Below are 25,306 nucleotides of genomic sequence, written 5' to 3'. Positions count from 1 at the left end.
TTTTTTGAAATTAACCAGAACTATAACGATAACAACAACAACAACAATAATATAACTTTTATGCCTAAATAACGCAAACATTTAGCTAATCTGCTAAAGGGGGGAGTCGCCATTTCTTTACAATAATCAATAATGAAAAATCAACATCAATAGGGTTGTCCGTATTCCCGATGCAGCACTATAGTGCAACATACACAGCACCTGGGGTGTCAAGAGTGAACAGGTCCTAGCTGCTTAACCAATGACTGACAAATGCTAAATAGCATTGGTGTCTGCACACTTCTTTGTCAATTCTGTGAACATGATAACTGCTTCATAAACAGACGATATCTTTGTTTAGTCATTAGTGTTAAGTGTGTCTGAAACTACAGTGCCCTTCTGTTTTTCTTTCTTCAGGCTCTACAGAGTTTTGTGTGTTGTTCTTTTGAGCGACAATTATTCCAGAGGTTTCAGGTTCACTTGTTTTGTCCTGCAGTGAGTTAACAGCTTTAGAGACTTCATGTTTATTTGCTATGTCCTGCTGTTCGTCAACTGCTTCAGAGACGTCAGCCTCATTTGTTATGTTTGACTAGATCCTGGACCTGCCCGGCCGCGCCCAAAATGGCGCCGGTGTAAATGGGACTCTTAACTGCTTGTTGTGTACTGGTTGCCCAACCTTGATATCACGAGATACGTATGCAGTTTTGAAGCACATGGCGGAGGCTCGTCTGCTGTAGTGGGGCGCCCCTTATCGTTTCAGTCGCCATTCCGCCCGCTTTTGCTACACTGTGCCTTTTCCGCCATTCAGCTGTTTACCGCCCGCTCTTACGGCTACAGCGTCTCGCTCACCATGTAGTTCAGTTGCTCCCACTCTTGCGGTGCAGCGATAGGCGGCTGCCACAGGACTCTTAAAATGGCGGCCGGCTCTTCGGATTTGGGCCTGGTCCAGTAAAATGGCCCTGGGACACCTTGGAACTCGGACGCTTGTCTGCCAGGGCTTGGGTTCCATTCTCGAAAGCGTCCCCTCAGCCTTGAAGATTGTACAAAAGTCTTGGGGGCCCTCGACTCCCGCAGGCTTCCGGTGGGGAGCGGCTGCCATGATTGCTTGCGGAATGGCCACGACAGAGCTGTTGGATTCCACGGGCCCAGACACTGCAGGAACGAGGTACGACCAAATCCACTACCCCGACTCAAATGCCTCCCATGAAGTTGACAACCATGCGAGGACACCCGAGCCCAGGGCAGGGGACAGGATTTCAAATAAACGGGACGTCAAATAAAGCTTCACCCCTGAGATGGACTGGACAATGAGACTCGACCACCACCTCCACGCCTCTGTACCTGCGAGACAATGTAAACACAATTACTACTGTGTCCCACTCCAAGAAGTACCCCTCCTTCCCATAACCACACTCCACCATACAATAAGAAAAAACCCCTCCTTACTTGAGTGTTGTACAGGATTAGCCTCGGGAGGTCTTTGGCAGCTGATAGGATGAGTATTCCATAAACGTGAGAGCCTCCAATTCCATACAACGATAGGGGGTAAAGGGATTACACTTCGAGGACAAATTCTGCCAAAAACGGAATTGTCAAGGGGAAAAAGCCATGAACTTCGGCATAAAAAACCCCAGCTGATGTCCTTGTAAGTGTCTATAGCTCTAAAATCAAGGCGGGGGACACAACAAACAATCAGGTCCTTCTTCCGGGGACTGCAGCTCCTCTGTTCTCAGCGCGACTGAAAGCGCCCAAACAGCACACAATGAGGCGAATAGCCTACAAAAAACACGGAAGTAGAGGATGCTGCTTAGACTCCACGCAGCTAAGACGCCGGCCGGCGTCCCTAGGGGAAGTATCCCTGACTGTCCGAGGAGCCGTGAAACGAGGGGACCGGAGCCCCAGGTCCCTCGAGTTACAAACCAAACACCACAGCTCCAAAAACAAAAAACGAAGGAAAGTGAGAGCAAAGGAGGGAGGAGGGGGCGGGGTGGGATTAAGGCTTCTCTTATCTCCTCTAACTGAAGTGAAAAAACGGAACAACCAGGAAAACGGGAAGGGCAAGGCAAGGGCAAGGCAAAACCAGGAGTAAAGAAACAAAGGGGATAATTTAAATAGGAACACGAGCCCGTGAACCAAATTTTCTTACTACGTGGATAACAAGACCCAGAACCTGGAACCCAAAGCTAAAAGATACCAAGCACTGAGCAAAGGTAAGGGCGGTTCCTAAATACCCTCAAAGCCAATCATGTGATGGTGGAGCATGGCCATAGAAGAGAGACTAGACCTCATTCCTAACAGTATCTCCCCCCAAGGGTCCTTCTTCCCACCGGACGGGGCTTAGAGGGGTGTTGTCTATGGAACAAACGAACCAGCCATGGCGCATGCACACTACCCGCTGGCTCCCATGTCCGGTCTTCAGGTGTATAACCCTTCCAGTCAACAAGGTAAAAGAGGCGCCCTTTCCTCCGCTTAGAATCCATAATAGCCTGAACCTCAAACTCTTCTTCCCCTTTGACTAGCAAAGGAGGAGGTGGTGGCAGAACCTGTGTTGTTGGTATATAGGGTTTCAACAGTGACGTATGAAACACGGGATGGACCCTGTACTCATCAGGTAAGACAAGCTTCATAGCCACAGGGTTTACCACCTGTGAAATAGCAAAGGGTCCCACAAACCTAGGCTGGAATTTACGAGACCCCGGCAACCTAAGGTTGCGCGAAGCTAGCCACACCTGATCACCCACCTTATAAGAAGGAGCAGGAACCCTATGTTTATCTGCCTGGGCCTTCATGGTAACTTTGGTTGCCTGCAACTGTTCACGTGCTTTGTCCCAAATTCCACCCAAAGACCTACAAATATCGTCTATGGCTGGCACATACCCACTAGGTTGAATGGCTAATGCCCTAGAATGGTAACCTAATGAACAAAAGAAGGGAGTCATACCCACTGCGGAATGCAGACTGTTATTGTAGGCAAATTCCGCAATAGGAAGAGCCACCATCCAATCACAAGACAATGACGACACAAGACACCTCAAATATTGTTCCATAGTCTGGTTCGTCCTTTCGGTCTGACCATCTGATTGCGGGTGGTACGCCGATGATAATCGTACATCAATCTTCAGCACCGAACACAATTCCGTCCAAAAATGAGACACAAATTGTGCTCCCCTGTCAGAAACAATCGCAGATGGCAATCCATGGATCCTGACTATGGAGGACATAAAAACCAAAGCCATCTCCCTGGCAGAAGGAACTTTAGGTAACGGAATGAAGTGTGCCATTTTTGTGAACAGGTCTACTACCACCATTATGGTGGTATGTCCAGACACAGGGGGCAGATCAGTCACAAAATCCATACTAATGGTGTGCCAGGGAGCAGGAGGAACCGCTAAGGGCTGCAACAGACCAGATGGCTTACTATGGGTAGGCTTGCTAGTGGCACACACGGGACACGCTGCCACATACCCCTGTATATCCTTAATCAGCGAGTCCCACCAAAACCATCGCAAACACATCTCCCTCGTCTTTTGCACCCCCGGATGTGCTACCAGGGAGGAGGAATGACACCACTCCAATACCATCTGCCTCAAGGCTGGGGGAACAAACAACCGATCACCATGATACAACAGCCCATCCTGCTTCAATACCTGGGGTAAAGCCATCCAAGGGGCTAAATCCAACTGTCGTAAATGCCCCTTGATAAGAGAGGGAAAGTCTTCACTGTGTGTAGCCCCTATAATCCTCTCTTCACTGATCATAGGCCTCTCCTCCTTCACTGGACCCTCCTCCCTACACTCCACATGGATCCTAGAAAGGGCATCAGATTTTATCTGCTGTGCGGCGGGTCGATAAGTAATGACAAAGTCATACTCGTTAAAAAACAAGACCCACCGCATCTGGCGAGGTGTTAACGCCCGAGCAGATCGAAAGAATTCAAGATTCTTATGATCGGTATAGATCGTGACTGTGTGTCGGGCGCCCCAGAGGTAATGACGCCACTCCTCAAAGGACAATTTCACCGCCAGTAGTTCCCTCTCAGCCACCGTGTAGTTGCGCTCAGCAGGCAACAAGGTCTTAGAAAAAAAGGCAATGGGGTGCATCTGACCCATTTCAGCATCCCTTTGGGACAACACCCCTCCTACTGCACACAATGAGGCATCCGTTTCCACAAAAAATGGTAAGGCAGTATCGGGATGCACCAAAACCGGAGCTGAGGTGAAGGATCGCAGCAAAAGTTGAAAAGCATCCTGGACTTCAGTGGACCAGACAAAAGGAACCCCCTTTCTTAGCAATCGGGTTAGTGGGGATACGACATCAGAGAAGTGAGGGATAAAACGCCAATAGAAATTGGCGAACCCCAGAAGAGCCTGGATCTGCTTGACAGTGGATGGTATGGGCCAGGTAACAATAGCCTCTATCTTCTTGGGGTCCATTCGGATACCCTCAGCTGTAATGACAAACCCCAGGAATTCCACCTTCTCTGTGCCAAACTGGCATTTCTCCAATTTGGCGTACAGATGATGTTCCTGTAATTTTAGTAATACATTAGAGACATGTTCATGGTGTTCAGCCTCTGTCTCTGAGAAAATCAATATATCGTCCAAATAGACGATGACAGTTCTGTCTAGTTGTTCCCGGAGAACCTCATTAATAAAGTATTGGAATGCCGCTGGCGCGTTGCACAAGCCAAATTTGTATTTGTATTTATTTTTGTATTTATTTTATTTGTAAAGCGCTAACATTCATCCTAAAAGGACATCACGGCGCTAAAGAAGAATTACAAGTGATTTAACGGCAACACTTTGGGAATTATTGATCTGGGCTGGGGAAAAGGAATGTTTTTAGTTGTTTCCTAAAAGAAAGGAAACAGTCAGTTGTTCTGAGTTTGTGGGGTAACTCGTTCCATTTTGTTGCGGCAATGTGAGAGAAAGCCCTCTCTCCCATCCTGACAGTCCGAGCTCGGGTGATAGATGCTCTTCCGGACGTCATAGATCGTAGGTTTCTAGAGGGTTTATGAAATCTGATCGTATCATGTAGGATGATGGGGCCTGTATCGTGGAGTACTTTGTGTGAAATACACAACAGTTTAAAAATGGCTCGTTGTCGCATTGGGAGCCAGTGGAGCTCACGCATACATTTTTTGGCTGAGTCATATTTTCTTTTATTACAGATGGCTTTGGCAGCGGCATTCTGAACCAACTGCAATTTGGAAAATAGGTAGTCTGCCATTCCCACAAACAGTGAATTACCATAGTCCAACCGACTCAGCAATAGTGATTGGACTAGTGTTCTCCTGCAATCTGTCGGAACCCAGGGAAATAATCGTCTGAGCATCTTCAAAAGGCCAAAGCCTCTGCCGCAAACTATGGAGACATGGGATTTCATGGATAAGTCCTTATCCAGTGTTATTCCTAAGTTTTTAGCTTTTGTAGTCGGGTTAGGAGGCAAGCCCAAATCGCTCGGCCACCAACTGTTGTCCCAGACCTGTGTGCATCTGCCAAACAATAGAATTTCGGATTTGTCAGCATTAAGTCTAAGACAATGGTCCTGCATCCATGTTGCCAGTTAGGTCAGGCAGTTTGTCAGTCTAGTTTTAGAATCATCATTTTCATCAATGGTGACCATCAGCTGGGTGTCATCCGCATAGGAACACATTTCGACACCCCATTTTTTGCCGATGGTTGCCAATGAGGAGATGAACACGTTGAACAGCGTTGGGCTCAACGACGCCCCCTGAGGAACTCCGTATTTTATAGGTCGCGGAGGAGATGTATAGTCACCCAGGCGAACTGATTGGGTTCGATCCGCTAGGAACGATGTTAACCATCCAAGTGCTTTATCTTGAATTCCTTTCTCTGCCAGAGTATTCAATAATTGATGGTGGGGTACGGTATCAAAAGCCGCAGATAAATCAAGGAGTATCAGAGCAACTGTACTACCTTGATCTACCTTGGTCCTAATACTGTCTGTCACCGCTAAGAGTGTAGTTTCTGTGCTGTTATTTGCCCGAAACCCTGTCTGTGAGGCATCCAGCAAACCATTAACTTCCAAAAATGTGGAAAGTTGTCTATTGACCAGCTTTTCCAGAACCTTTGATAGGTAAGGTAACTGGGATATTGGTCTATAGTTGGCTGGATTGTTAACATCTGTCCCAGCCTTCTTTACTAACGGAGTAACTAGAGCCTGTTTCCATGATTTTGGGAATTCGGCAGAGCTAAGGGAAAGATTAAATACTCTGGTGACTACTGGACATATTACAGGGGTGAGCTGGGAGAAAATGTGATGTGGACATGGGTCGAGTGGTGAACCAGACTTGACCTCAAGCATGACTTTTTCTACTTCTTCTTCTGAAAAAGGACCAAAAGTATGACAGATGGTATGTGCAACATTTGGTGCATATTGTTCGTTTTTTTCCATCCCTGATTTTGAAAAGGAGGCATAGATGGTATCAATTTTTTCGCAGAAAAAATCATTAAGTTTATTACAGTTCTCCTGTGAGGGAGTAAGATGTACGGAGAGATTAGTAGGGCTGCATAATTCTCTAACAATTTTAAAGAGTTCTTTTGATGAATTTTTATTCTCAGATACTCTGCGTGTGAAATAGTCCTTTTTTGCCTTTCTAATTGCTCTATGATAGAGTGCTTGAGCTTTTCTAAAACTATCTTTAGTTTCATCTGTCTTGGATACTCTCCATTTATGCTCAAGAGAGGTACAATTTCTTTTTAAAAGTTTGAGCTCAGGTCCGTACCATCTCTCTGATTTTTTATTGCCTGGTTTGTGACGGGATTGGGTGGTCGAACAATGTTCCAGTGCATTTTTAATATTATTCTGAAGCAGGTCTATTTCCTCATGGATATTAGTGCTTATACAAGATGGGTGTGAGAAATGATTACTGAATTTCTCCAATGTAAAGGATTTCCAGTTTCTCATATTTGCTATGAATGCACTATGTTTTTTGGTCTGGGGGACGGGGAGATTAATACGGAAAGTGATCATATAATGATCAGTCCATACCAATGGAATTAGAGGGTCGATGTCAATAGATTCGATGTTGGAAAATATCAAATCTAATGTATGTCCTGCAATGTGTGTTGGTTGATGGACTCTCTGAGATAGCTGCAGGATAGCCATGTCTTCCACCAATATATTCGTCAAGGAGCTGCTACTATTGTCTAGATGTATATTAAAATCCCCAAGGAGGAGGATATTCTTGTTCTTCAAACAGACAGGCATAATCTGTGTGAGTAACTGTGAACTAAAATTTAATGTGCAGCCCGGAGGATTATAGATTAAAATGCCTCCAAATAGCACACTGGTGTTTATGGACACCGTAAATGCTAGAACGTCATAGTTTCCAACAGGTGCAATACTCTCTTGTCTGCATGAAAGATGGTCTCTGAACAGTAGAGCTACACCGCCACCCTTTTTCTTAACTCTGTTAACATTCAATATCTTATAGTTTGGGGGAAGGGCTATAACTATATCTGGGATATTATGCTCATCGAGCCATGTTTCAGATAAACACACTAAGTCAGGTTGGTGTTCATTAAGAAGGTCCCAGATATACGTTGAATGTTTGGGTAGTGATCTTACGTTCATATAAATGCATTTAAGAGGGAATGTATGTAGATGTAATGGCACAGGGTTCAGTGTTAGGGTGCATTCCCATCTGCAGTTGTAACAACTAAATGGGCCATAAGTATCCATCGGACCCATGTGAGCACAATCAAAAGAGTTTGTGGTCGTCTTACCAATAACATCCAGCAGTTCGCGTCTTGTATAGGTAATATTTCCACTTGTGTCTGGGACCACGCTGATAATTTGGGCAGGGGTCATGGCCCCTGGTCCCGGCAGGCCGCGGACGGGCGCAGACGGGCTTGGCTTAGGCGCGGCTTCGGCGCGCATCCGGCGCGCCCGCTGCGCCAGCCCGCTGTGCCGTCTGGCCGGTATACACATTTTATAGTGTGTGAGGAGGGTGGGAGGGCAGCGCGACTAGAGCGCAGCCCCAGCCCTACCTAAGATGGCGCCCACCGCCGCAAACAGCAAGTTCCAAAAAACGGCTGGGGCGAGGCAGAACAAAGGAATTAAAGCGTGAAAGAAGGTGTCAGTGTGCCTACATCAATTCCCCAACTAAAATTATTATTTAGAGCCCCCCAATGTAAAATCTCATAAAAACGCTATTTTGCCGTTTTCTCACCCAAATTCATCAATAAAATTGCCAGAAGTAGTACACCAGTAAAATCACTCGCAGCCCTAGTGTCTCTCACTAGGGAGAGCTCTAAAAAGGCAGCGAGGGCTTAGAAGGACCGGCTCTAAATAGCCTGGGAGGGCGGGAGGGCAGCGCGACTAGAGCGCAGCCCCAGCCCTACCTAAGATGGCGCCCACCGCCGCAAACAGCAAGTTCCAAAAAACGGCTGGGGCGAGGCAGAACAAAGGAATTAAAGCGTGAAAGAAGGTGTCAGTGTGCCTACATCAATTCCCCAACTAAAATTATTATTTAGAGCCCCCCAATGTAAAATCTCATAAAAACGCTATTTTGCCGTTTTCTCACCCAAATTCATCAATAAAATTGCCAGAAGTAGTACACCAGTAAAATCACTCGCAGCCCTAGTGTCTCTCACTAGGGAGAGCTCTAAAAAGGCAGCGAGGGCTTAGAAGGACCGGCTCTAAATAGCCTGGGAGGGCGGGAGGGCAGCGCGACTAGAGCGCAGCCCCAGCCCTACCTAAGATGGCGCCCACCGCCGCAAACAGCAAGTTCCAAAAAACGGCTGGGGCGAGGCAGAACAAAGGAATTAAAGCGTGAAAGAAGGTGTCAGTGTGCCTACATCAATTCCCCAACTAAAATTATTATTTAGAGCCCCCCAATGTAAAATCTCATAAAAACGCTATTTTGCCGTTTTCTCACCCAAATTCATCAATAAAATTGCCAGAAGTAGTACACCAGTAAAATCACTCGCAGCCCTAGTGTCTCTCACTAGGGAGAGCTCTAAAAAGGCAGCGAGGGCTTAGAAGGACCGGCTCTAAATAGCCTTACACAATACATTACATTACACAATACTCGAATAGGCCAAATTTGGTCTTAAACACCGTCTTCCATTCATCCCCGGGTCGGACTCGAATGAGATGGTAAGCACCCCGCAAATCCAGTTTGGTAAAGATGGTTGCCTTGCGGAGTTGGTCCAACAACACGGGGATAAGTGGAAGAGGGTACCTATTCTTCACGGTAGCCTTATTCAGAGCCCTGTAGTCCACACATGCCCTCAATGTCCCTTCCTTCTTCGAAATGAAAAAGATCGCCGAGGACACAGGCGAACAAGAGGGACGAATAAATCCCATTCCCAGCATCTCCTCCAAGTACTCTTTTAGATGTAACTCCTCGGGTTCAGAGAGCGCATATATGCGACAAGAAGGCAAAGGGATACCAGGTATCAAATCGATCTTACAGTCAAAAGACCGATGAGGAGGGAGACCCTGTGCCTTAACCTTATCAAAAACACCCCGAAAGGCAGAATACTGAGAGGGAACCGACATCGCCTCCACCCCTGCACAAGACAAGGGAGGAACTCGTTCAATAGCTTCCCTGTAGCAATGTGTAAGGCAATGCTTGGAATCCAGAGTCACCAAGCGTTGCACCCAGTCTATCTTAGGATTATGTTCCTGAAGCCAGGGAACTCCTAACACCAACCCAAATGAGGGGGCATCGATAAGGTCAAAGACCACTGACTCTGAGTGCCCATTCTCACATAACAGCGTCACTGGTTCTGTCTGGCGTGTAATGGAACCCGAGGTTAGTTCAGTCCCATCAATGGCTCTCACCGGTTCTGGTTGTCTCTTGTATTGACAAGGTAGGTCTAGCTTTTCTGCCAACGAGATATCAATGAAATTCCCAGTAGCCCCGGAATCCAACAAAACCGACACGGGTACACGAGTACTCCCAGCCAGTAAAAGCTGTGCCGGAATAATGAAATGCCTTGGCACCTGATCGATCACACCCAGAACATCATAGGTGCCCCCCGCCCCTTGGCTTAAGGCTTGACTACGGTCCACCTGTACACATGCTACCTTTTTACTGAACGCCAGACCGGAGGGTTTCACAGGACATTCTCGGGCAAAGTGCCCCCCTTGTCCACAATACAAACATAAATTCAATTCCCTCCTCCTTCTTTTCTCCTCCATGGTTAACGGGCCTCTCACCACCCCTATCTCCATGGGCTCAGGAGCGGGCTTATGTTCCCCAGAGGGTCTAGTTTCCGGTTTGTTATAACTCCTCCAAGGTCCCTGAACCCTAAGACGGTCACCACGTCTCTCCGTCAATCTGTGATTTAGCTTCACCACCAGATCTATAAAGGCAGCACAATCGTCTGGAGGATCCACCACCTGAGATACCACGTCTTTCAACTCGTCACACAAACCCTGATAAAACAAGGAGGTTCTCTTGTCTACTGGCCAATGCGTTTCCGAAACCAACCTATTAAATGTTGACACATAAGTTAACAGATCCTGTTTGCCCTGTCTTAACTTGAGGAGCTCCGCATCGCTCGCCTGCATAAAAGCATGCTTAGCAAACAGGCCCCTCATTAGTTCTTTAAACGCCCGATAATCAAGTAAAACGGCAGCATCACTTTCTACAAGAGGGATAGCCCACTGCGCAGCAGTACCAGCCAAATACGATATTGTAAACGCTACTTTAGCCGTATCATCCGGGAAAGCAGTCGGTCTGCACATAAAATGCAGTTGACATTGGGTCATAAAGGTCCCATACTTATTGCTGTCTCCCATGAACCTTTCAGGGGGGGCTAGGGGAACTGGAACAGGCGTCGTAACAGTAACTGCTACAGGGACTCCCCCCTCCGCTCGCTGACCCGTCCCGCCTCCATACTGAAATGTAGCTGGTTGGATGACAGGAACATGTCCCCTCTCTCTCAACTGTTCTCTGGCCTTTACGGCCCCCAATTCCTGCTTTAATCCTACGTTTTCCTGTTGTAAATCTTGTACCTGAGCCTGTAGGGCCGCTACCGCCCCCACTATGTCCTGCATTGTAGGTGTCCTTTCGGCTCCCCCCACGTCCTCGTCCATACCTCGTCCGGGCAGTGTATATTATCGTGGGCTTGGTATTCTGTTGGATTCCACGGGCCCAGACACTGCAGGAACGAGGTACGACCAAATCCACTACCCCGACTCAAATGCCTCACATGAAGTAGACAACCATGCGAGGACACCCGAGCCCAGGGCAGGGGACAGGATTTCAAATAAACGGGACGTCAAATAAAGCTTCACCCCTGAGATGGACTGGACAATGAGACTCGACCACCACCTCCATGCCTCTGTACCTGCGAGACAATGTAAACACAATTACTACTGTGTCCCACTCCAAGAAGTACCCCTCCTTCCCATAACCACACTCCACCATACAATAAGGAAAAACCCCTCCTTACTTGAGTGTTGTACAGGATTAGCCTCGGGAGGTCTTTGGCAGCTGATAGGATGAGTATTCCATAAACGTGAGAGCCTCCAATTCCATACAACGATAGGGGGTAAAGGGATTACACTTCGAGGACAAATTCTGCCAAAAACGGAATTGTCAAGGGGAAAAAGCCATGAACTTCGGCATAAAAAACCCCAGCTGATGTCCTTGTAAGTGTCTATAGCTCTAAAATCAAGGCGGGGGACACAACAAACAATCGGGTCCTTCTTCCGGGGACTGCAGCTCCTCTGTTCTCAGCGCGACTGAAAGCGCCCAAACAGCACACAATGAGGCGAATAGCCTACAAAAAACACGGAAGTAGAGGATGCTGCTTAGACTCCACGCAGCTAAGACGCCGGCCGGCGTCCCTAGGGGAAGTATCCCTGACTGTCCGAGGAGCCGTGAAACGAGGGGACCGGAGCCCCAGGTCCCTCGAGTTACAAACCAAACACCACAGCTCCAAAAACAAAAAACGAAGGAAAGTGAGAGCAAAGGAGGGAGGAGGGGGCGGGGTGGGATTAAGGCTTCTCCTATCTCCTCTAACTGAAGTGAAAAAACGGAACAACCAGGAAAACGGGAAGGGCAAGGCAAGGGCAAGGCAAAACCAGGACTAAAGAAACAAAGGGGATAATTTAAATAGGAACACGAGCCCGTGAACCAAATTTTCTTACTACGTGGATAACAAGACCCAGAACCTGGAACCCAAAGCTAAAAGATACCAAGCACTGAGCAAAGGTAAGGGCGGTTCCTAAATACCCTCAAAGCCAATCATGTGATGGTGGAGCATGGCCATAGAAGAGAGACTAGACCTCATTCCTAACAGGAGCTACGAGATGGTGGTGCTCTCATGGTGACGCCAGCTTCAGTCTGAAACATCCAGAAACAAGGTGGGGCTTTCATCGTTTGGGAAAAAAAATGTTTTAATCCAATGAAAAGTGTTATTTTTAGGTCACATGACCTAGTCTTACATCATTAGGAAAACAAAAGTAAAATGAACCAATGAAAAGTTTTATTAACAAGTCACATGACCTGTTATGCTTACGTTACGCGCTGCGCGGCGCGCTCTGGATCGTTTCCGGGAAGCTGCGCCTTGCGCACCGGAGCACTTCCGGGTGCGCTAACGCGGCGCGTCATATGACGCATTACGCGACAACGCAGGTCCAGAATATAGTCAAAATGTCTCCACCAACCAGCGGTCAGAATACAACCGCTTTCAGCAGTCCAAAAAGTTCGGTTAAATCTTAAGAGCGGGAGCAACTCAACTACATGGTGAGCGAGACGCTGTAGTCGCAAGAGCGGGCGGTAAACAGCTGAATGGCGGAAGAGGCACAGAGTACCAAAAGCGGGCGGAATGGCAACTAAAACGGTAAAGGGGCGCCCCACTACAGCGTGTCTTCAGGTCAAACGGATTGTGGGACAAGGTCCAGAATGGAAGAGTCATCAAAAGGGAAAAAATTCCGCCGGACCCCGGGAGCCGGCCGCCTATGTAGGGGGCGATCTCAGGCCACACCAGGGCAACACGACTTGGGGAGGGGGCAGGAGCCAAGCGCCCCCTCTCAGTCCGCGCCATCTCACCGCCCCTCGGGGGCCTCCGTCAAGCGGTTTAGGGAGGCACCGTATCACATTGTTTTCCAATGCAGTCAGGTCCACAAACGGACCCCACTTACTTTGAATAGTGAAGCTGCAGCAGGTGCAACTAAGGTTTAAACAGTGTTACAAGCGCTGCTTAGAACTCTGAAGTATGGCACTCAACATCCAGGACTTATGCCATTTGTGTAAGGCAGTGACATCGAAGCAACTCAGGGACAAAAAGCATGAACGAACATTCACGTATGAAAATCTTATTTGGGGAAGGGGCAGGATCCAAACGCCCCCTCCCAGTTCGCACCACTACACCGTATGTGGAAAATCTGAAGCCATCGTTCTACAAACTCTCAACGCTTGCTATCAGTGCATGAGTTTCATGCTCGATCGATTGAGCTAGCCGGATCGGGCAATAAAAAGTATAAAATAGTTATGTAAATAGTTATTTAATAAAATGTTTTACCCGGTTTCTTTGCTGGTGTGTTGTCTATATTTATAATATTTGCATAGGGTTTGTCGTTATTTTGGGTGGGGTGGGTGGCGGAGTCGAGCTGTCTTGCAGCCCTCATGGTGTGGAGCTCAGTTCATTTCACTATTTTCGTATTTCTCATGAAGGGTTGTTCCTAATGTTTGTATTTTACCGAGGTCAAAAAGAGATCGAATTAGTGGTCTACTGATTTTGCTCGATTACTTTTATTTTTTTTACACGATTTTTCACTATCTGCAAAGACTAAACAGAGTATTGCGACTTTGTGCTTGTTTGTAAATAGAGAATGATCCAAAGAGAACCAATTCTAAAACAGTAAATGCTTGGATAACAATCAATCAAATGGAGAGACAAGCAGGTACGACGGATTACAACGGGGGTAAAGGTCTGCGTTAACTACCGTTCACTATCTGCAAAGAGAGAGTACTACTAAGAGAAAAGAGGGGAGGGGGGGGGGGCAGCGTTCAAAGCACATCAGCGTGCATAAACACGAAAACGTTTTTACCTATCACGTACTTGACATTTGACAGCTTTTGATATTTGCTATTAAAAAACCATTGAAATTCACAGAAAAAAACATAGGTTATAGTCCATATATAGTTAGGAATTTGCATTTACCAAACCTTGAAAATTCAATGAAAAAACCATTGGTTATAGAACATATATAGTTAGGAATTTGCATTTACAAAACCTTATTTTACTCGCATAAAACCATTGAAATTCCATATATAGTTAGATGCGCTAACTATATATCGCGCACCCGCAATCCACTGCTGATGATGTCACATATTACATCATTCATGACATGGTCAGTGACATCACTGATGACATCACTGATGACAACTCAAATGACATCACTGATGACATCTCAAATGACATCACTGATGACATCACTGATGACAACTCAAATGACATCACTGACAACATCACAGATGACATCATTCATGTGTTAATACGATGAACCTCTACAGACTCTGATATATCCTTAGATACACTCAGTGAAAACAGACACTCACAGATTGTCACTAATCCATGGAGTTACTCATACACCTAGACAGTCATGCAAAGAATCAATCACACCTCCAATTCCTCAACTATACGGTTATACACACCTTACTTATTGAAACATATTCTAACACATATTTACTCTCTTATATAATCCCTAATAAAAGTTCACAATGATCCATACAGCCACTCACACATTCACTGGCTCTAATGCACAGTTATTTATATATGTTAACTCTCACATGTACTGTGTTTTACATATGTACTTACTTTGACATGTAGCACTGAGATATCCATTCACTCACCAATACACTCATGCACACAGTCAACCGCCCATACAGCTGTTTCCACATGCACTTTTGAAACCATACATCTAGTGAATCAACTGCTCACACATCTATGCACAGAGTCACACACCTCCCAGCTACTCACACACATACTCAGTCTCCCATACAAATACTTGAGCAACCAATCAATAACCCATATAGTTATTCATATAGCTACTGATCAACACATGCAGCAGTTTACAGAACAACAGATATAATGATGCACAAATTAATACAGTTTAATCACTAACCCATGCACTCAGTGAGACACATTTAATCACTCCCTCATACAATCAGTCATGCACCTACTAAATCCTTCATCCAGACATTTATACATCCACTCATTCTTCAATATGTAAGACATATTTTAACTTTACAGAAACATACAGTCACTGGATGTTGTGATCAGTGATGTCATCAGTGATGTCACTGACCATGTCATGAATGATGTAATATGTGACATCATCAGCAGTGGATTGCGGGTGCGCGATATATAGTTAGCGCATCTAACTATATATGGAATTTCAATGGTTTTATGCGAGTAAAATAAGGTTTTGTAAATGCAAATTCCTAACTATATATGTTCTATAACCAATGGTTTTTTCATTGAATTTTCAAGGTTTTGTAAATGCAAATTCCTAACTATATATGGACTATAACCTATGGTTTTTTCTGTGAATATATATATATATATATATATATATATATATGCGGTAATCGTGGGAAGAAGAAACAAAGGAATATATATATATATATATATATATATAATATATCCTTGGTTTCTCGCTTTCACTCCCACTCCTGTAGAACAAACGAGCGTGGACCCGGTAAAGTTTGTGCAAATTTTTATTTAGCCATTGTCGCCATTACGAGTTTTGGGAGATCCCTCCCTTGATCACATGACAGCCTAAAGGCATCACCATTCGCTTTATAAAGTGCATGTGCAAGCGGCCAATTAGTAAACATAGTAGACATACTATTGCTTCGGTACATATTACATATTAACTCCTACATTCAATGTTTAATACAGTCAAATAAATAGATGCAATTTTGAGGTTTTTTAAAATTCATTCTCCAGCAAAAAACCTTACATTACTCCATAAATGGAATTTTCCCCTACTGGCTCTTTATATGCCTGTAGACTAATCATTGCATGAATGCCAATGGTACCTAAGCATGCCACCATGAATCACCCTATCACCTTATCCTATTGCCTAATAAAATAAAAATAGTGCTCAAACATTTAGTGAATAAGTATTAAATAACAGTTCAGATAGTAAGAGTTTGTCAGCAAGGCGACATTCATTTATGTAAACTGTGTTATACAGAAGTAAAGTGCATAGTGCTGTAAGGACAGTCTGTCAAGCCTACAATTCATTATTTATAATTGCCAGGGTTGATCCTTTGATAAAATTCATTACAAAATATTGGAAGTATCAAAATTGTACATACTTTCTATATAATGAAAAAACAACTCATATCCCTACTCCATAATAAATATGTAAACCATCACTACGATCCCTACACACAAATACACACAAAATTCATATATACACACAAACATATTTACACCTGATGAACGATGCAAACGCCATGATTAACTTTCCCAAATTTTGCTTTCGTACAGTTCCTATTCTCATTTCAATTTTGTAACATAGATGTAATAGCAGCATTCTGTTAACCTTACAGATTCATAACAAGTGTTCATAAGAAAGTAATGTTAAGACCATTGGGGTGCCTGGATTCAAATCTGAGGATATAAGATGTTTCTAATCTTCTCAGTTTGCATTCCCTGTCACCCCCCTTCTCTGAGGCATAATAGTGTCTATTGCATAAAACTTAAGGTATTTGGGGTCGCTGTTATGGCTCTGCTGAAAGTGCCGTGCCCCCCGGGTAGCTGTCATCTTTGTTGCATATTGCTCGGATGTGCTGTAGCACTCTCTTGTCCACAGGCAATTTTGTGCTCCCTACATATCGTAGGTTGCAGCTACAGGTAAGCACGTACACTGCAAATTCAGACTTACATGTTATATGTTGTCTGATTCTGCAGGCAGGATAGCTGAATGCCGGGGTATAACTGGTTGTATTCACTCCATGCTGACATGCTTTACATACAGCACACTTGAAAAAAATGTTCCTTGCCGCTAGCCATGGTGCCTCTCTTTTGGACTCAAAGTTGCTTCTTACCAAAGAAGAGCTCATATTGAGGTTTTTTATAAAGGTTATCGACGGCATTCTAGGCATGGATCCCCCTATTATCGGATCACCTTTGATAATAGGCCAATTTTTGCGCACTATTTCCCTGATTTGTTTCTGTTGTTTTGAAAACCCCAGGATTAGTCTGATAGGCTCCTGTTCCACCCCTGCGACCTTGCCTCCCTTCTTGTATTGCAAAAGATCTTTCCTGGCTATCGATTTGGTTTTCCCTATAGCCACCTCAATCACATTGGTGCTGTACCCCCTGTCCAGAAACCTATCTCTACACTCATTTTGTTTCACCTCACATTTTGCCTCTTTGCTACAAATCCGCCTAATGCAGAGCATCTCCCCATCTGGGATGTTCCTCAACAAGTGTGGGGGGTGCGCACTGGAGGCGTGCAGGAGTGTGTTACCTGAAGTTGGTTTACAATACAGGGTAGTACTAAGCTCATTTTCTATCACTTGTACCCTCACATCCAGAAAAGTCACTGTTTCTCTGCTAATTTCTGCCGTGAAATGAAGGCTAACATCATTGTGATTCAATTGATTAATAAAATCATTGGCACTTTCACTGGTTCCATTCCAGACAATAAACAAATCATCAATGTAGCGTAACCAGGTTACTACATTGTTGTTGCACACTACTTCATATTGTCGACTGAGGACCAGCTCCTCCCACCAGCCCATAAACAGGCAGACGTAACTGGGGGAGAAGATGGCCCCCATAGCTACACCCTGCGTTTGTTGGGACATTTTACCATCAAAAAGGAAGAAATTGTTCTCTAAGCAGAATGTTATCATTTTTATCAACATGTTGGAATGCTGAGAATAAATAATTGGTCTATTTCCAAGGAAATATTTGATGGCTCGCAAGCCATCTCGATTCCTGATAGTTGTATATGGCTGGACACGTCAAGAGCTGCCAGCAAATAAGAAGACCTCCATTCTATATTTTGAATCTTTCTAAGGAAGTCACTGGTGTCTTGTACAAAAGATTTCAAATTTCTGACCATGCCTTGTAAGAAGAAGTCAATGTATCTGGAGAGATTCTCCAAAAGGCCATCACATGCCGAGATAATAGGGCGTCCCGGTGGCTTGTCATACACTTGTGAATTTTGGGTATGAAATAAATCACCGGGATAGTGGGATGCTCCTTTTTTAGATATTTATATTCCTCCCAATTTAACATTCTCACACTTTTCCAAGCGTTCAGTTGTTAATAAAGCGCTTCCTGGGTGTCCTTGTGCTTTATAAAGGGAACCTTTCTATAACACTCGATATTGTTGAGTTGGCTGTAAGCCTCTTGGAGATAGTCCTGCACAGGCCACAACACCAAGTTCCCACCTTTATCCGAATTGCGGATTAATATTTGGTCATTGTCCTTCAGTTTGTTAATCAGTTGCCAATATTTTCTCTCTCGGTTGGTATTGCTCTTTTTCAATTTGCTATTTTTGATGTTAAGCCTTTTAATCTGTGCCACCAACTGATCATTAAACACCTCAATTGAATCCCTTGCCATCACTTGTACGAATTTAGATTTAGGATTGAAAAATGTTTCAGGTTTTGTATTTGACCCTGCTATTTGAGTCAGTCCGGTTCCTACTTCCATGTTGACCACGCTTGTGGATGGTTGTGAGGGGTCATTGGATATTCTACCCACTCTCTCTAATCCCTGTATGTCATGGAGTAGGTCATAGTCCGCTCCTACTAGGCCTTGCAATTCTGGATATTGTTGTGAGGCCCTCTCCTCTTCATTCCTACGGGTACCCCGCTGCTCATGAAATTTCTTTAGCTTCAGCTTTCTTATGAATTTATAGATATCTGCACATGTTTGAGTATAATTGAAATTAGACTCCGGGCAGAACGAAACGCCTAATGTCAGCAGCGTTTTTTCGGCAGTAGTCAGAGTGACGCTGACTAGATTTAAAATGGAATTGTTGTTGCTTGTTGATAGGGAGCCTTGTGAAGTTAGGTCTTTGGGTGCCCCTCCTAGGCCACTTGCTAGCCATGGTCTCTCCCTCTCCCTCGCTTCCTGGTGCCTCCTCCTTGCTTGCCTTCGTCCCCTCCTCCGCCTTGTTGCCCAGTTTTGTTTTGTACCTTGGTACTGGATCTCAGTGTGTCCCTGCGGCTGCTTTTGAGAACTTCCAATTCTTCCCCCAACGTCAGCCTAATATTACTCAGTGCCGATCTTGCTCCCTGGGTATTTTCAGACTTAGACCCACTTTCAGCGGTGGAGCTAAAGTCTGAGGGAGATGGAAGTTCCTCAGGCCCTTGCTCCACATTTCCCGTTCCTTTACGTTTGTTCACCGTTGCCATCCTTAGTGAATTGTACCTTTTGGCAAACGTGAAGATTTGCCCGTTTGCCTAGTCATCCTTGTCCCGCCTGAATTTGTAGCTTTTCCTATTTTTAATTTTTTCTTCCTCTTTTTCAAACGTACAATCATGTCATCCACCAGTTTGCTTTTTTGTTGTGGATCTCCCAGCAATTCAATGTCCTTTTCTAGCACCTCAATTTTGTCTTGCAACAGGCCCCTGTCGTTTGTGACATACTTTACCAAGATTTCGATTGATCGACATGAAGAGTCCAAATTGCACTCCCCCCCATTCCGCCATCATATCAGGGTTTGGGGTCTCATAGCTTGGCGCTAGCATAATTGGGAGGCCCCTCGGTACCCTGCCCACATCCAGATATATTTGGAGGGACCGGGCCACCCACCATTTTGCTTGTTCCTGCCGTTTCAATTTTTCCAGCACCCTTAGATTGTCTTGCAGCCCCTTGCTTTGGCTGCTGCCACTGGTTTCCACATTGGTCACCTTGCCAACTCCCTCGTCATCCGGGGCATCTGAAAACAGCCCCACTACCGCCAACTCGCGATCTTTAAGCATATCCGCAGACATTATGGCTTTTGTCTATTTAGGCACTTCACGCGTTTGATCTCACTTGGTTAAATACCGAGAGGCTTACTGTGTTGTGCTGTACACTCCCCACCTGTTGGTTGCTGACTTTTCTCTGGGTCGCGTCTTACTGCATCCATGTAACTGCACCTCCGGGTCCCCACTCTCCGATGTTCCCTTCTCCGGGATGCACCGATGGTAGGAGCCTTTAGACGACAGTCACCGATTGCAGATCGCGTACACCCAATTCCACAGCTCACAGGGGCTTTGCTTCTTCTTCCGGACTATGGATACACCACACAGTGCCCCGGGGGTCTCCACCAGCGAACACCACGAGCCTGCGATGCCGATGGTCAGTTTCCCGTATGAGGCAGAAAGTCACATAAGCGAAGCCACAATTTTAGGGAGGAGTCCACGGGCCGGTGAGAGTCTACTCGCAGCCCGTCCCGACGTTGTCCGGGTATGAATTGCTGCCGGACAGCAGTATATTGTTTTGTAGGATTTCGTTTTGATAGCATTTCTTATCTGTGACAGGCCTGTGAAACGCTCCAATTCACAGTGACTGCTGATGCACTTAAGAGTGCGCTTTCAGTAGTGTGTGAACTCGAGTTTCCCTACTTTATTTTTCCGCAATATTATATAGCGCGAACTCGACAACATGGCATGAGCACAATTTAAATTACAGAAGAACACATTCATTTGTGGTAGGCACGGGGAGACAAAGCGATTTGCCTGGAATCACAGGATGTTGAGCTGATGCGGAGATTTGAACGTAGCTCCCCAGCTCTAAAGTTCGCAATTCTAGAACTTGTGGCGGGAGGTGTTTCTAAAAGTGTATGTCGGTGCTGGCCATCAATGAGAGAGACCTGTGCATTTTTCAAATGGGTGGTGAAAAAATATGAGAATGTTGCTGGAGATGTGGGCCACCGTGCCACCAATGTACTTACCGGGGGAGGGTAAACACCCATTATTTTGCAACTTTTTTTCCGCATACCATCACTCCGCATACTTTTATTACGAAAGTACCATGACTCTGCAATGCCATTATAACGCATGGCATTACATTTTATATGCTTTTACTATGCATACATTTACAACGAAATCCGTTGTAAATTCATGAATGGTAAAAGCATGTTTTTTTCTATGTTTGGATAAGGTAAGTATGGGTATAGGGGTATATGTTTTGGGGTACTGAGGTATATGTTTTGGGGTGTTTGGGTATTTTAAGGGTTCAGATATAGTTTTGGGTTATGGGGTACAGGGGTAGTTTTAGGGTTTAGGGATAGGTATGGGTTTTGAGGTACAGGGGTATTGTTAGGGTTCCGGGCTAGGTTTGGGTTTTGGGGTACAGGGGTATTTTAAGGGTTCATGGCTAGGTTTGGGTTTTGGGGTACAGGAGTATTTTTGGTGTTCAGGGCTAGGTTTGAGTTTTGGAGTAAAGGGGTATTTTAGGGTTCAGGGGTAGGTTTGGGTTTTGGGGTACAGGGTTATTTTTAGGGTTCAGGGCTAGGTTTGGGTTTTGGGCTACAGGGGTATTTTTAGGGTTCAGGGGTAGGTTTGGGTTTTGGGGTACAGGGGCATTTTAAGGGTTATGGGGTTGGTTTGGGTTTTGGGGTACAGTGGTATTTTTAGGGTTCAGGGCTAGGTTTGGGTTTTGGGGTACAGGGGTATTTTTAGGGTTAAAATGTTAAATGTCATATACTTGTAAAGTGCACAGCTGCCCCAGCAAAGGGGCGTCCCGGCGCTGTATACCGCTGGGGAACCCATCCTGGCTTTTCCTGTGAGATGGTCCCTCCTGGGCATCTCCAAGGTGAAGACAAGCATCCCCGGCGCTGATGGGGCCTTTAGTAGAGATTAAGCAAGCTATTGCCCAGAGTTGCTGAGTGGGACCCATGGTTGGAGTAGGCACCGAGGCGAGAATTATCGAGTCCGCTGACCCTGGCCCAAGACCCTGCTGCGTTGGGAATCGAACACTGGTCCCTGGCTGACCTCTGCTTCCGGGTCTGCCACCTCTAACTAGTGAGCCACACCACTCCACTTTCAGGGGTAGGTTTGGGTTTTGAGGTACAGGGGTATCTATAAGGTTCAGGGCTAGGTTTGGGTTTCGGGGTACAGGGGTATTTTTAGGGTTTATGGATAGGTTTGGGTATTGGGGTACATGGTATATTTATAGGGTTAAGATGGGTTAGTGTTTAAGGGTGTTGGGGTATTTTAAGGAGTAAGGGTGGGTTTTGATTATGGGGTGCAGGGGTATCTAAAGGGAGCAGGGTGGGATTAGCACGCGATATGAGACATGGCATGAAGGGCGGAACGTACCACACGCCCCCAGCGTTTGTCAAGCCCCCAGCACAAGCCCACAGCACAACGCAGGCACGCCCACAAGGGACTACTTTGCTGGCATGGTTCTTTTACCTTTTAAATTTATATGGTGGGCGTCTGTATAGCCTATGTCCTTCTGCTGCAACTGCCCTTTCCAATGCTGTATTGGGTGTTGTGATTGGTGCTATGATTCCTGGGATTACCCGCCTCAAAGGTTTGGTCTCTCTATTATATTAGTATAGAAGATATAGATATATATAAGTTTCCTATTGCCACAAAGAAACTCAACTCCATGCACTTCCAGGCTTGATGAAAAATATCTTTATTTGATATAAATCATTAGTTAATAGCACACATAATACTGACAAACGCATTTCGGCCTGCTGGCCTTTGTCAATGTATGTATATATATTTAAATAACATTATTAAAATACCAGAGGATTTTTTTTGCTGTTCACCAATGTTCAATGCACTTTTACTTACATTTCTTATCGGGCAAAATGATAAGTGCCACTCTCAGCAGAAAAGTACCAGTAATGGCAATCTTTCCCACTCTTTTTCCAGTTATACTGCTGTACTTAGCGAATCATAATATTCCATTAATTTTTTTATTTTCTTAATTCACTTCTGAATGGTCAGTTTTTTTTAACCCTTTCATAGTCACCTGGTAAAAAGTCTAATCTGGTAGTGTCTGTGGACAGATTCATGACTCCGTCACGACGGCCCCCACATACTTCCCAACTCTGTCACAAATCCATTCTGGAGTCTGTTAAAGCATTTACCATCATACTACTATCATTTTTATGTACTATTGAAATTCCATGATGGTAGTGATTTAGGAAATTACTATTTAAAAGATGCTTAGGGGCAGATTTACAATAACTGGTGCATCCCCAGGGATGCGCCAGTTATTGTGCGCCGCAGCTCCGCCACCCATGGTGCGCCGCATTTACAATACACCGCACAGGGGGATGGTGTCCCCAGGGCCTAAAGAGGCTCTGTAAGAGGGCCACACCCCCCCTTTAGAAAAGCCCTTAAGAACAGGGTCCCTAGCACCTAAATTGGTACGTGTATATGTAAATTGATACTTGTACAGCACACTACTCACCCGCAAGGGTCTCACTCTCAAGGCGCTTGTACGAATACCGCTGTGGAACCCATCCTGGCTTTCCCTGTGAGGCGTCAACTCCTGGGCACCCCCAAGGTGGAGGCCAGGCGTCTACCGCTCTAACCATTGAGCCACACTTCTCCTCCCCTTCCTCCTAACAAGGCTTTGGGAGGGGGTGACAGGTGGCCCCCCTCCATTTTATTTAAAAACCAAAATAGCCTTGGGGAAGGGATCCCCGGCGCCTTACAGTGTTCATGGATGGCGCCATGTGGCCCCCCTCCCCATGTGGCCCCCTCCCATTATAACTCATATATATTTCCCTGGGATATGGGGTCCCCAGAGCCTAAACTGGCTTGTGGAGGGGAGCTGTGCAGCCCACCTCCCCTTTAATAAAAAGAGGCCTTGGGAGATGGGGCCCTCGAGGACAGGCTCTATGGCTAACCCCCCACTGTGCACAGCTGAAGGTTGTGTTTAGGGTGTGGTGGGCTGCCCCTGGGGGGGGGTTGGCCACAGTCCACGCCTTGTGGCCAACCCCCACTGTGTGTGTATTGTGGGGTTGGCTGCATGGAGAGGTTGGCCTCAGGCCCTGTGGCCAATCACTTTCCTGTGCACTACCTAGGGCCCTGCACAGTGTGGGATTGGCTACATGGCCTGGCAGCAGACCAGGCCTCGTGGCTAAACCCCCCCCCCCCCTCAGTGCACCTTTGGCCGTGCATAGTGTGGTGTTGGCTGCATGTGGGCAGTTGGCTTCAGGGCCTGACTGCAGCCAACTCCCCTCCATGCATTGCTGAAGGCTGTACATGGAGGGTTGCATTAATGTATGGTAATAAAATATCACTTTACATTTTAAAACATAGAAATTCACTGAACAAAGCTAAAGTTCAAGTTAAGTTATAATTACGCAAGATCTTTCGGTGGATCCCCACCGAGACCAGGAAGACGGTCACCCAGGCCCTCGTCACCAGCCGTCTGGACTACGGCAACACCCTCTACGCCGGAACCACCGCCAAACTCCAGAAGAGACTCCAGCGGATCCAGAACGCCTCAGCACGACTCATCCTGGACATCCCCCGTCGCAGCCACATCTCCGGACACCTGAGAGATCTGCACTGGTTCCCGGTCAACAAAAGAATCACCTTCCGTCTCCTCACCCACGCACACAAAGCCCTACACAGCCAAGGCCCAGGATACCTCAACAGCCGCCTCAACTTCTACGCTCCCAAACGCCAGCTTCGTTCGACCAGCCACGCCCTCGCCGCCGTCCCCCGCATCCGTAGAACCACCACAGGGGGACGGTCCTTCTCCTACCTCGCCGCCAAGACCTGGAACTCCCTCCCCACCCACCTTCGCCTGACCCAGGACCACCTCGCCTTCAGGAAGCAACTCAAGACCTGACTGTTCGAGCAGTTGCGCCCCCCCCCCAGCGCCTTGAGACCCTCTGGGTAAGTAGTGCGCTATATAAATTTGATGATTGATTGATTGATTGATTGATTGATTAGGTGATTATGTCAGTGACGATATTAACGTTTTGAAGTAATAAAAAACACAAAAATTCACCAACTATATTTAGCAGAGCTAACTATTACTTGCACCCCTGCCATTCACTACTTATGACCTCATGTATGACATCTCTCATGACATATTCTACAACATCATTTATGACATCACTGATGATATTTTAAATGACATAATTGATTACATCACTGATTACATCATCCAAACTTCTTTTGTACACATTGCTGTATAAACAGGTATAGCATTAAAGCTATAAAATTAAGTGTAAAATAGCTCATAATAATATGAAGCGTCACTACTGCCATCACACATATAACCCCTATGGGTAAAGCAAGCTAGTCTTATGTGGTGTGCAATATTGACCCTATACTATACACTTCATAAGTAGCCGAGTTCATATTGACTATGAACCACAGATAAAAGGT

Source organism: Lissotriton vulgaris, chromosome 6, assembly GCF_964263255.1.
Source record: "Lissotriton vulgaris chromosome 6, aLisVul1.2, whole genome shotgun sequence".
In the NCBI taxonomy this organism is placed as follows: domain Eukaryota; kingdom Metazoa; phylum Chordata; class Amphibia; order Caudata; family Salamandridae; genus Lissotriton; species Lissotriton vulgaris.
Note: the sequence above shows the minus strand (reverse complement) of the source record.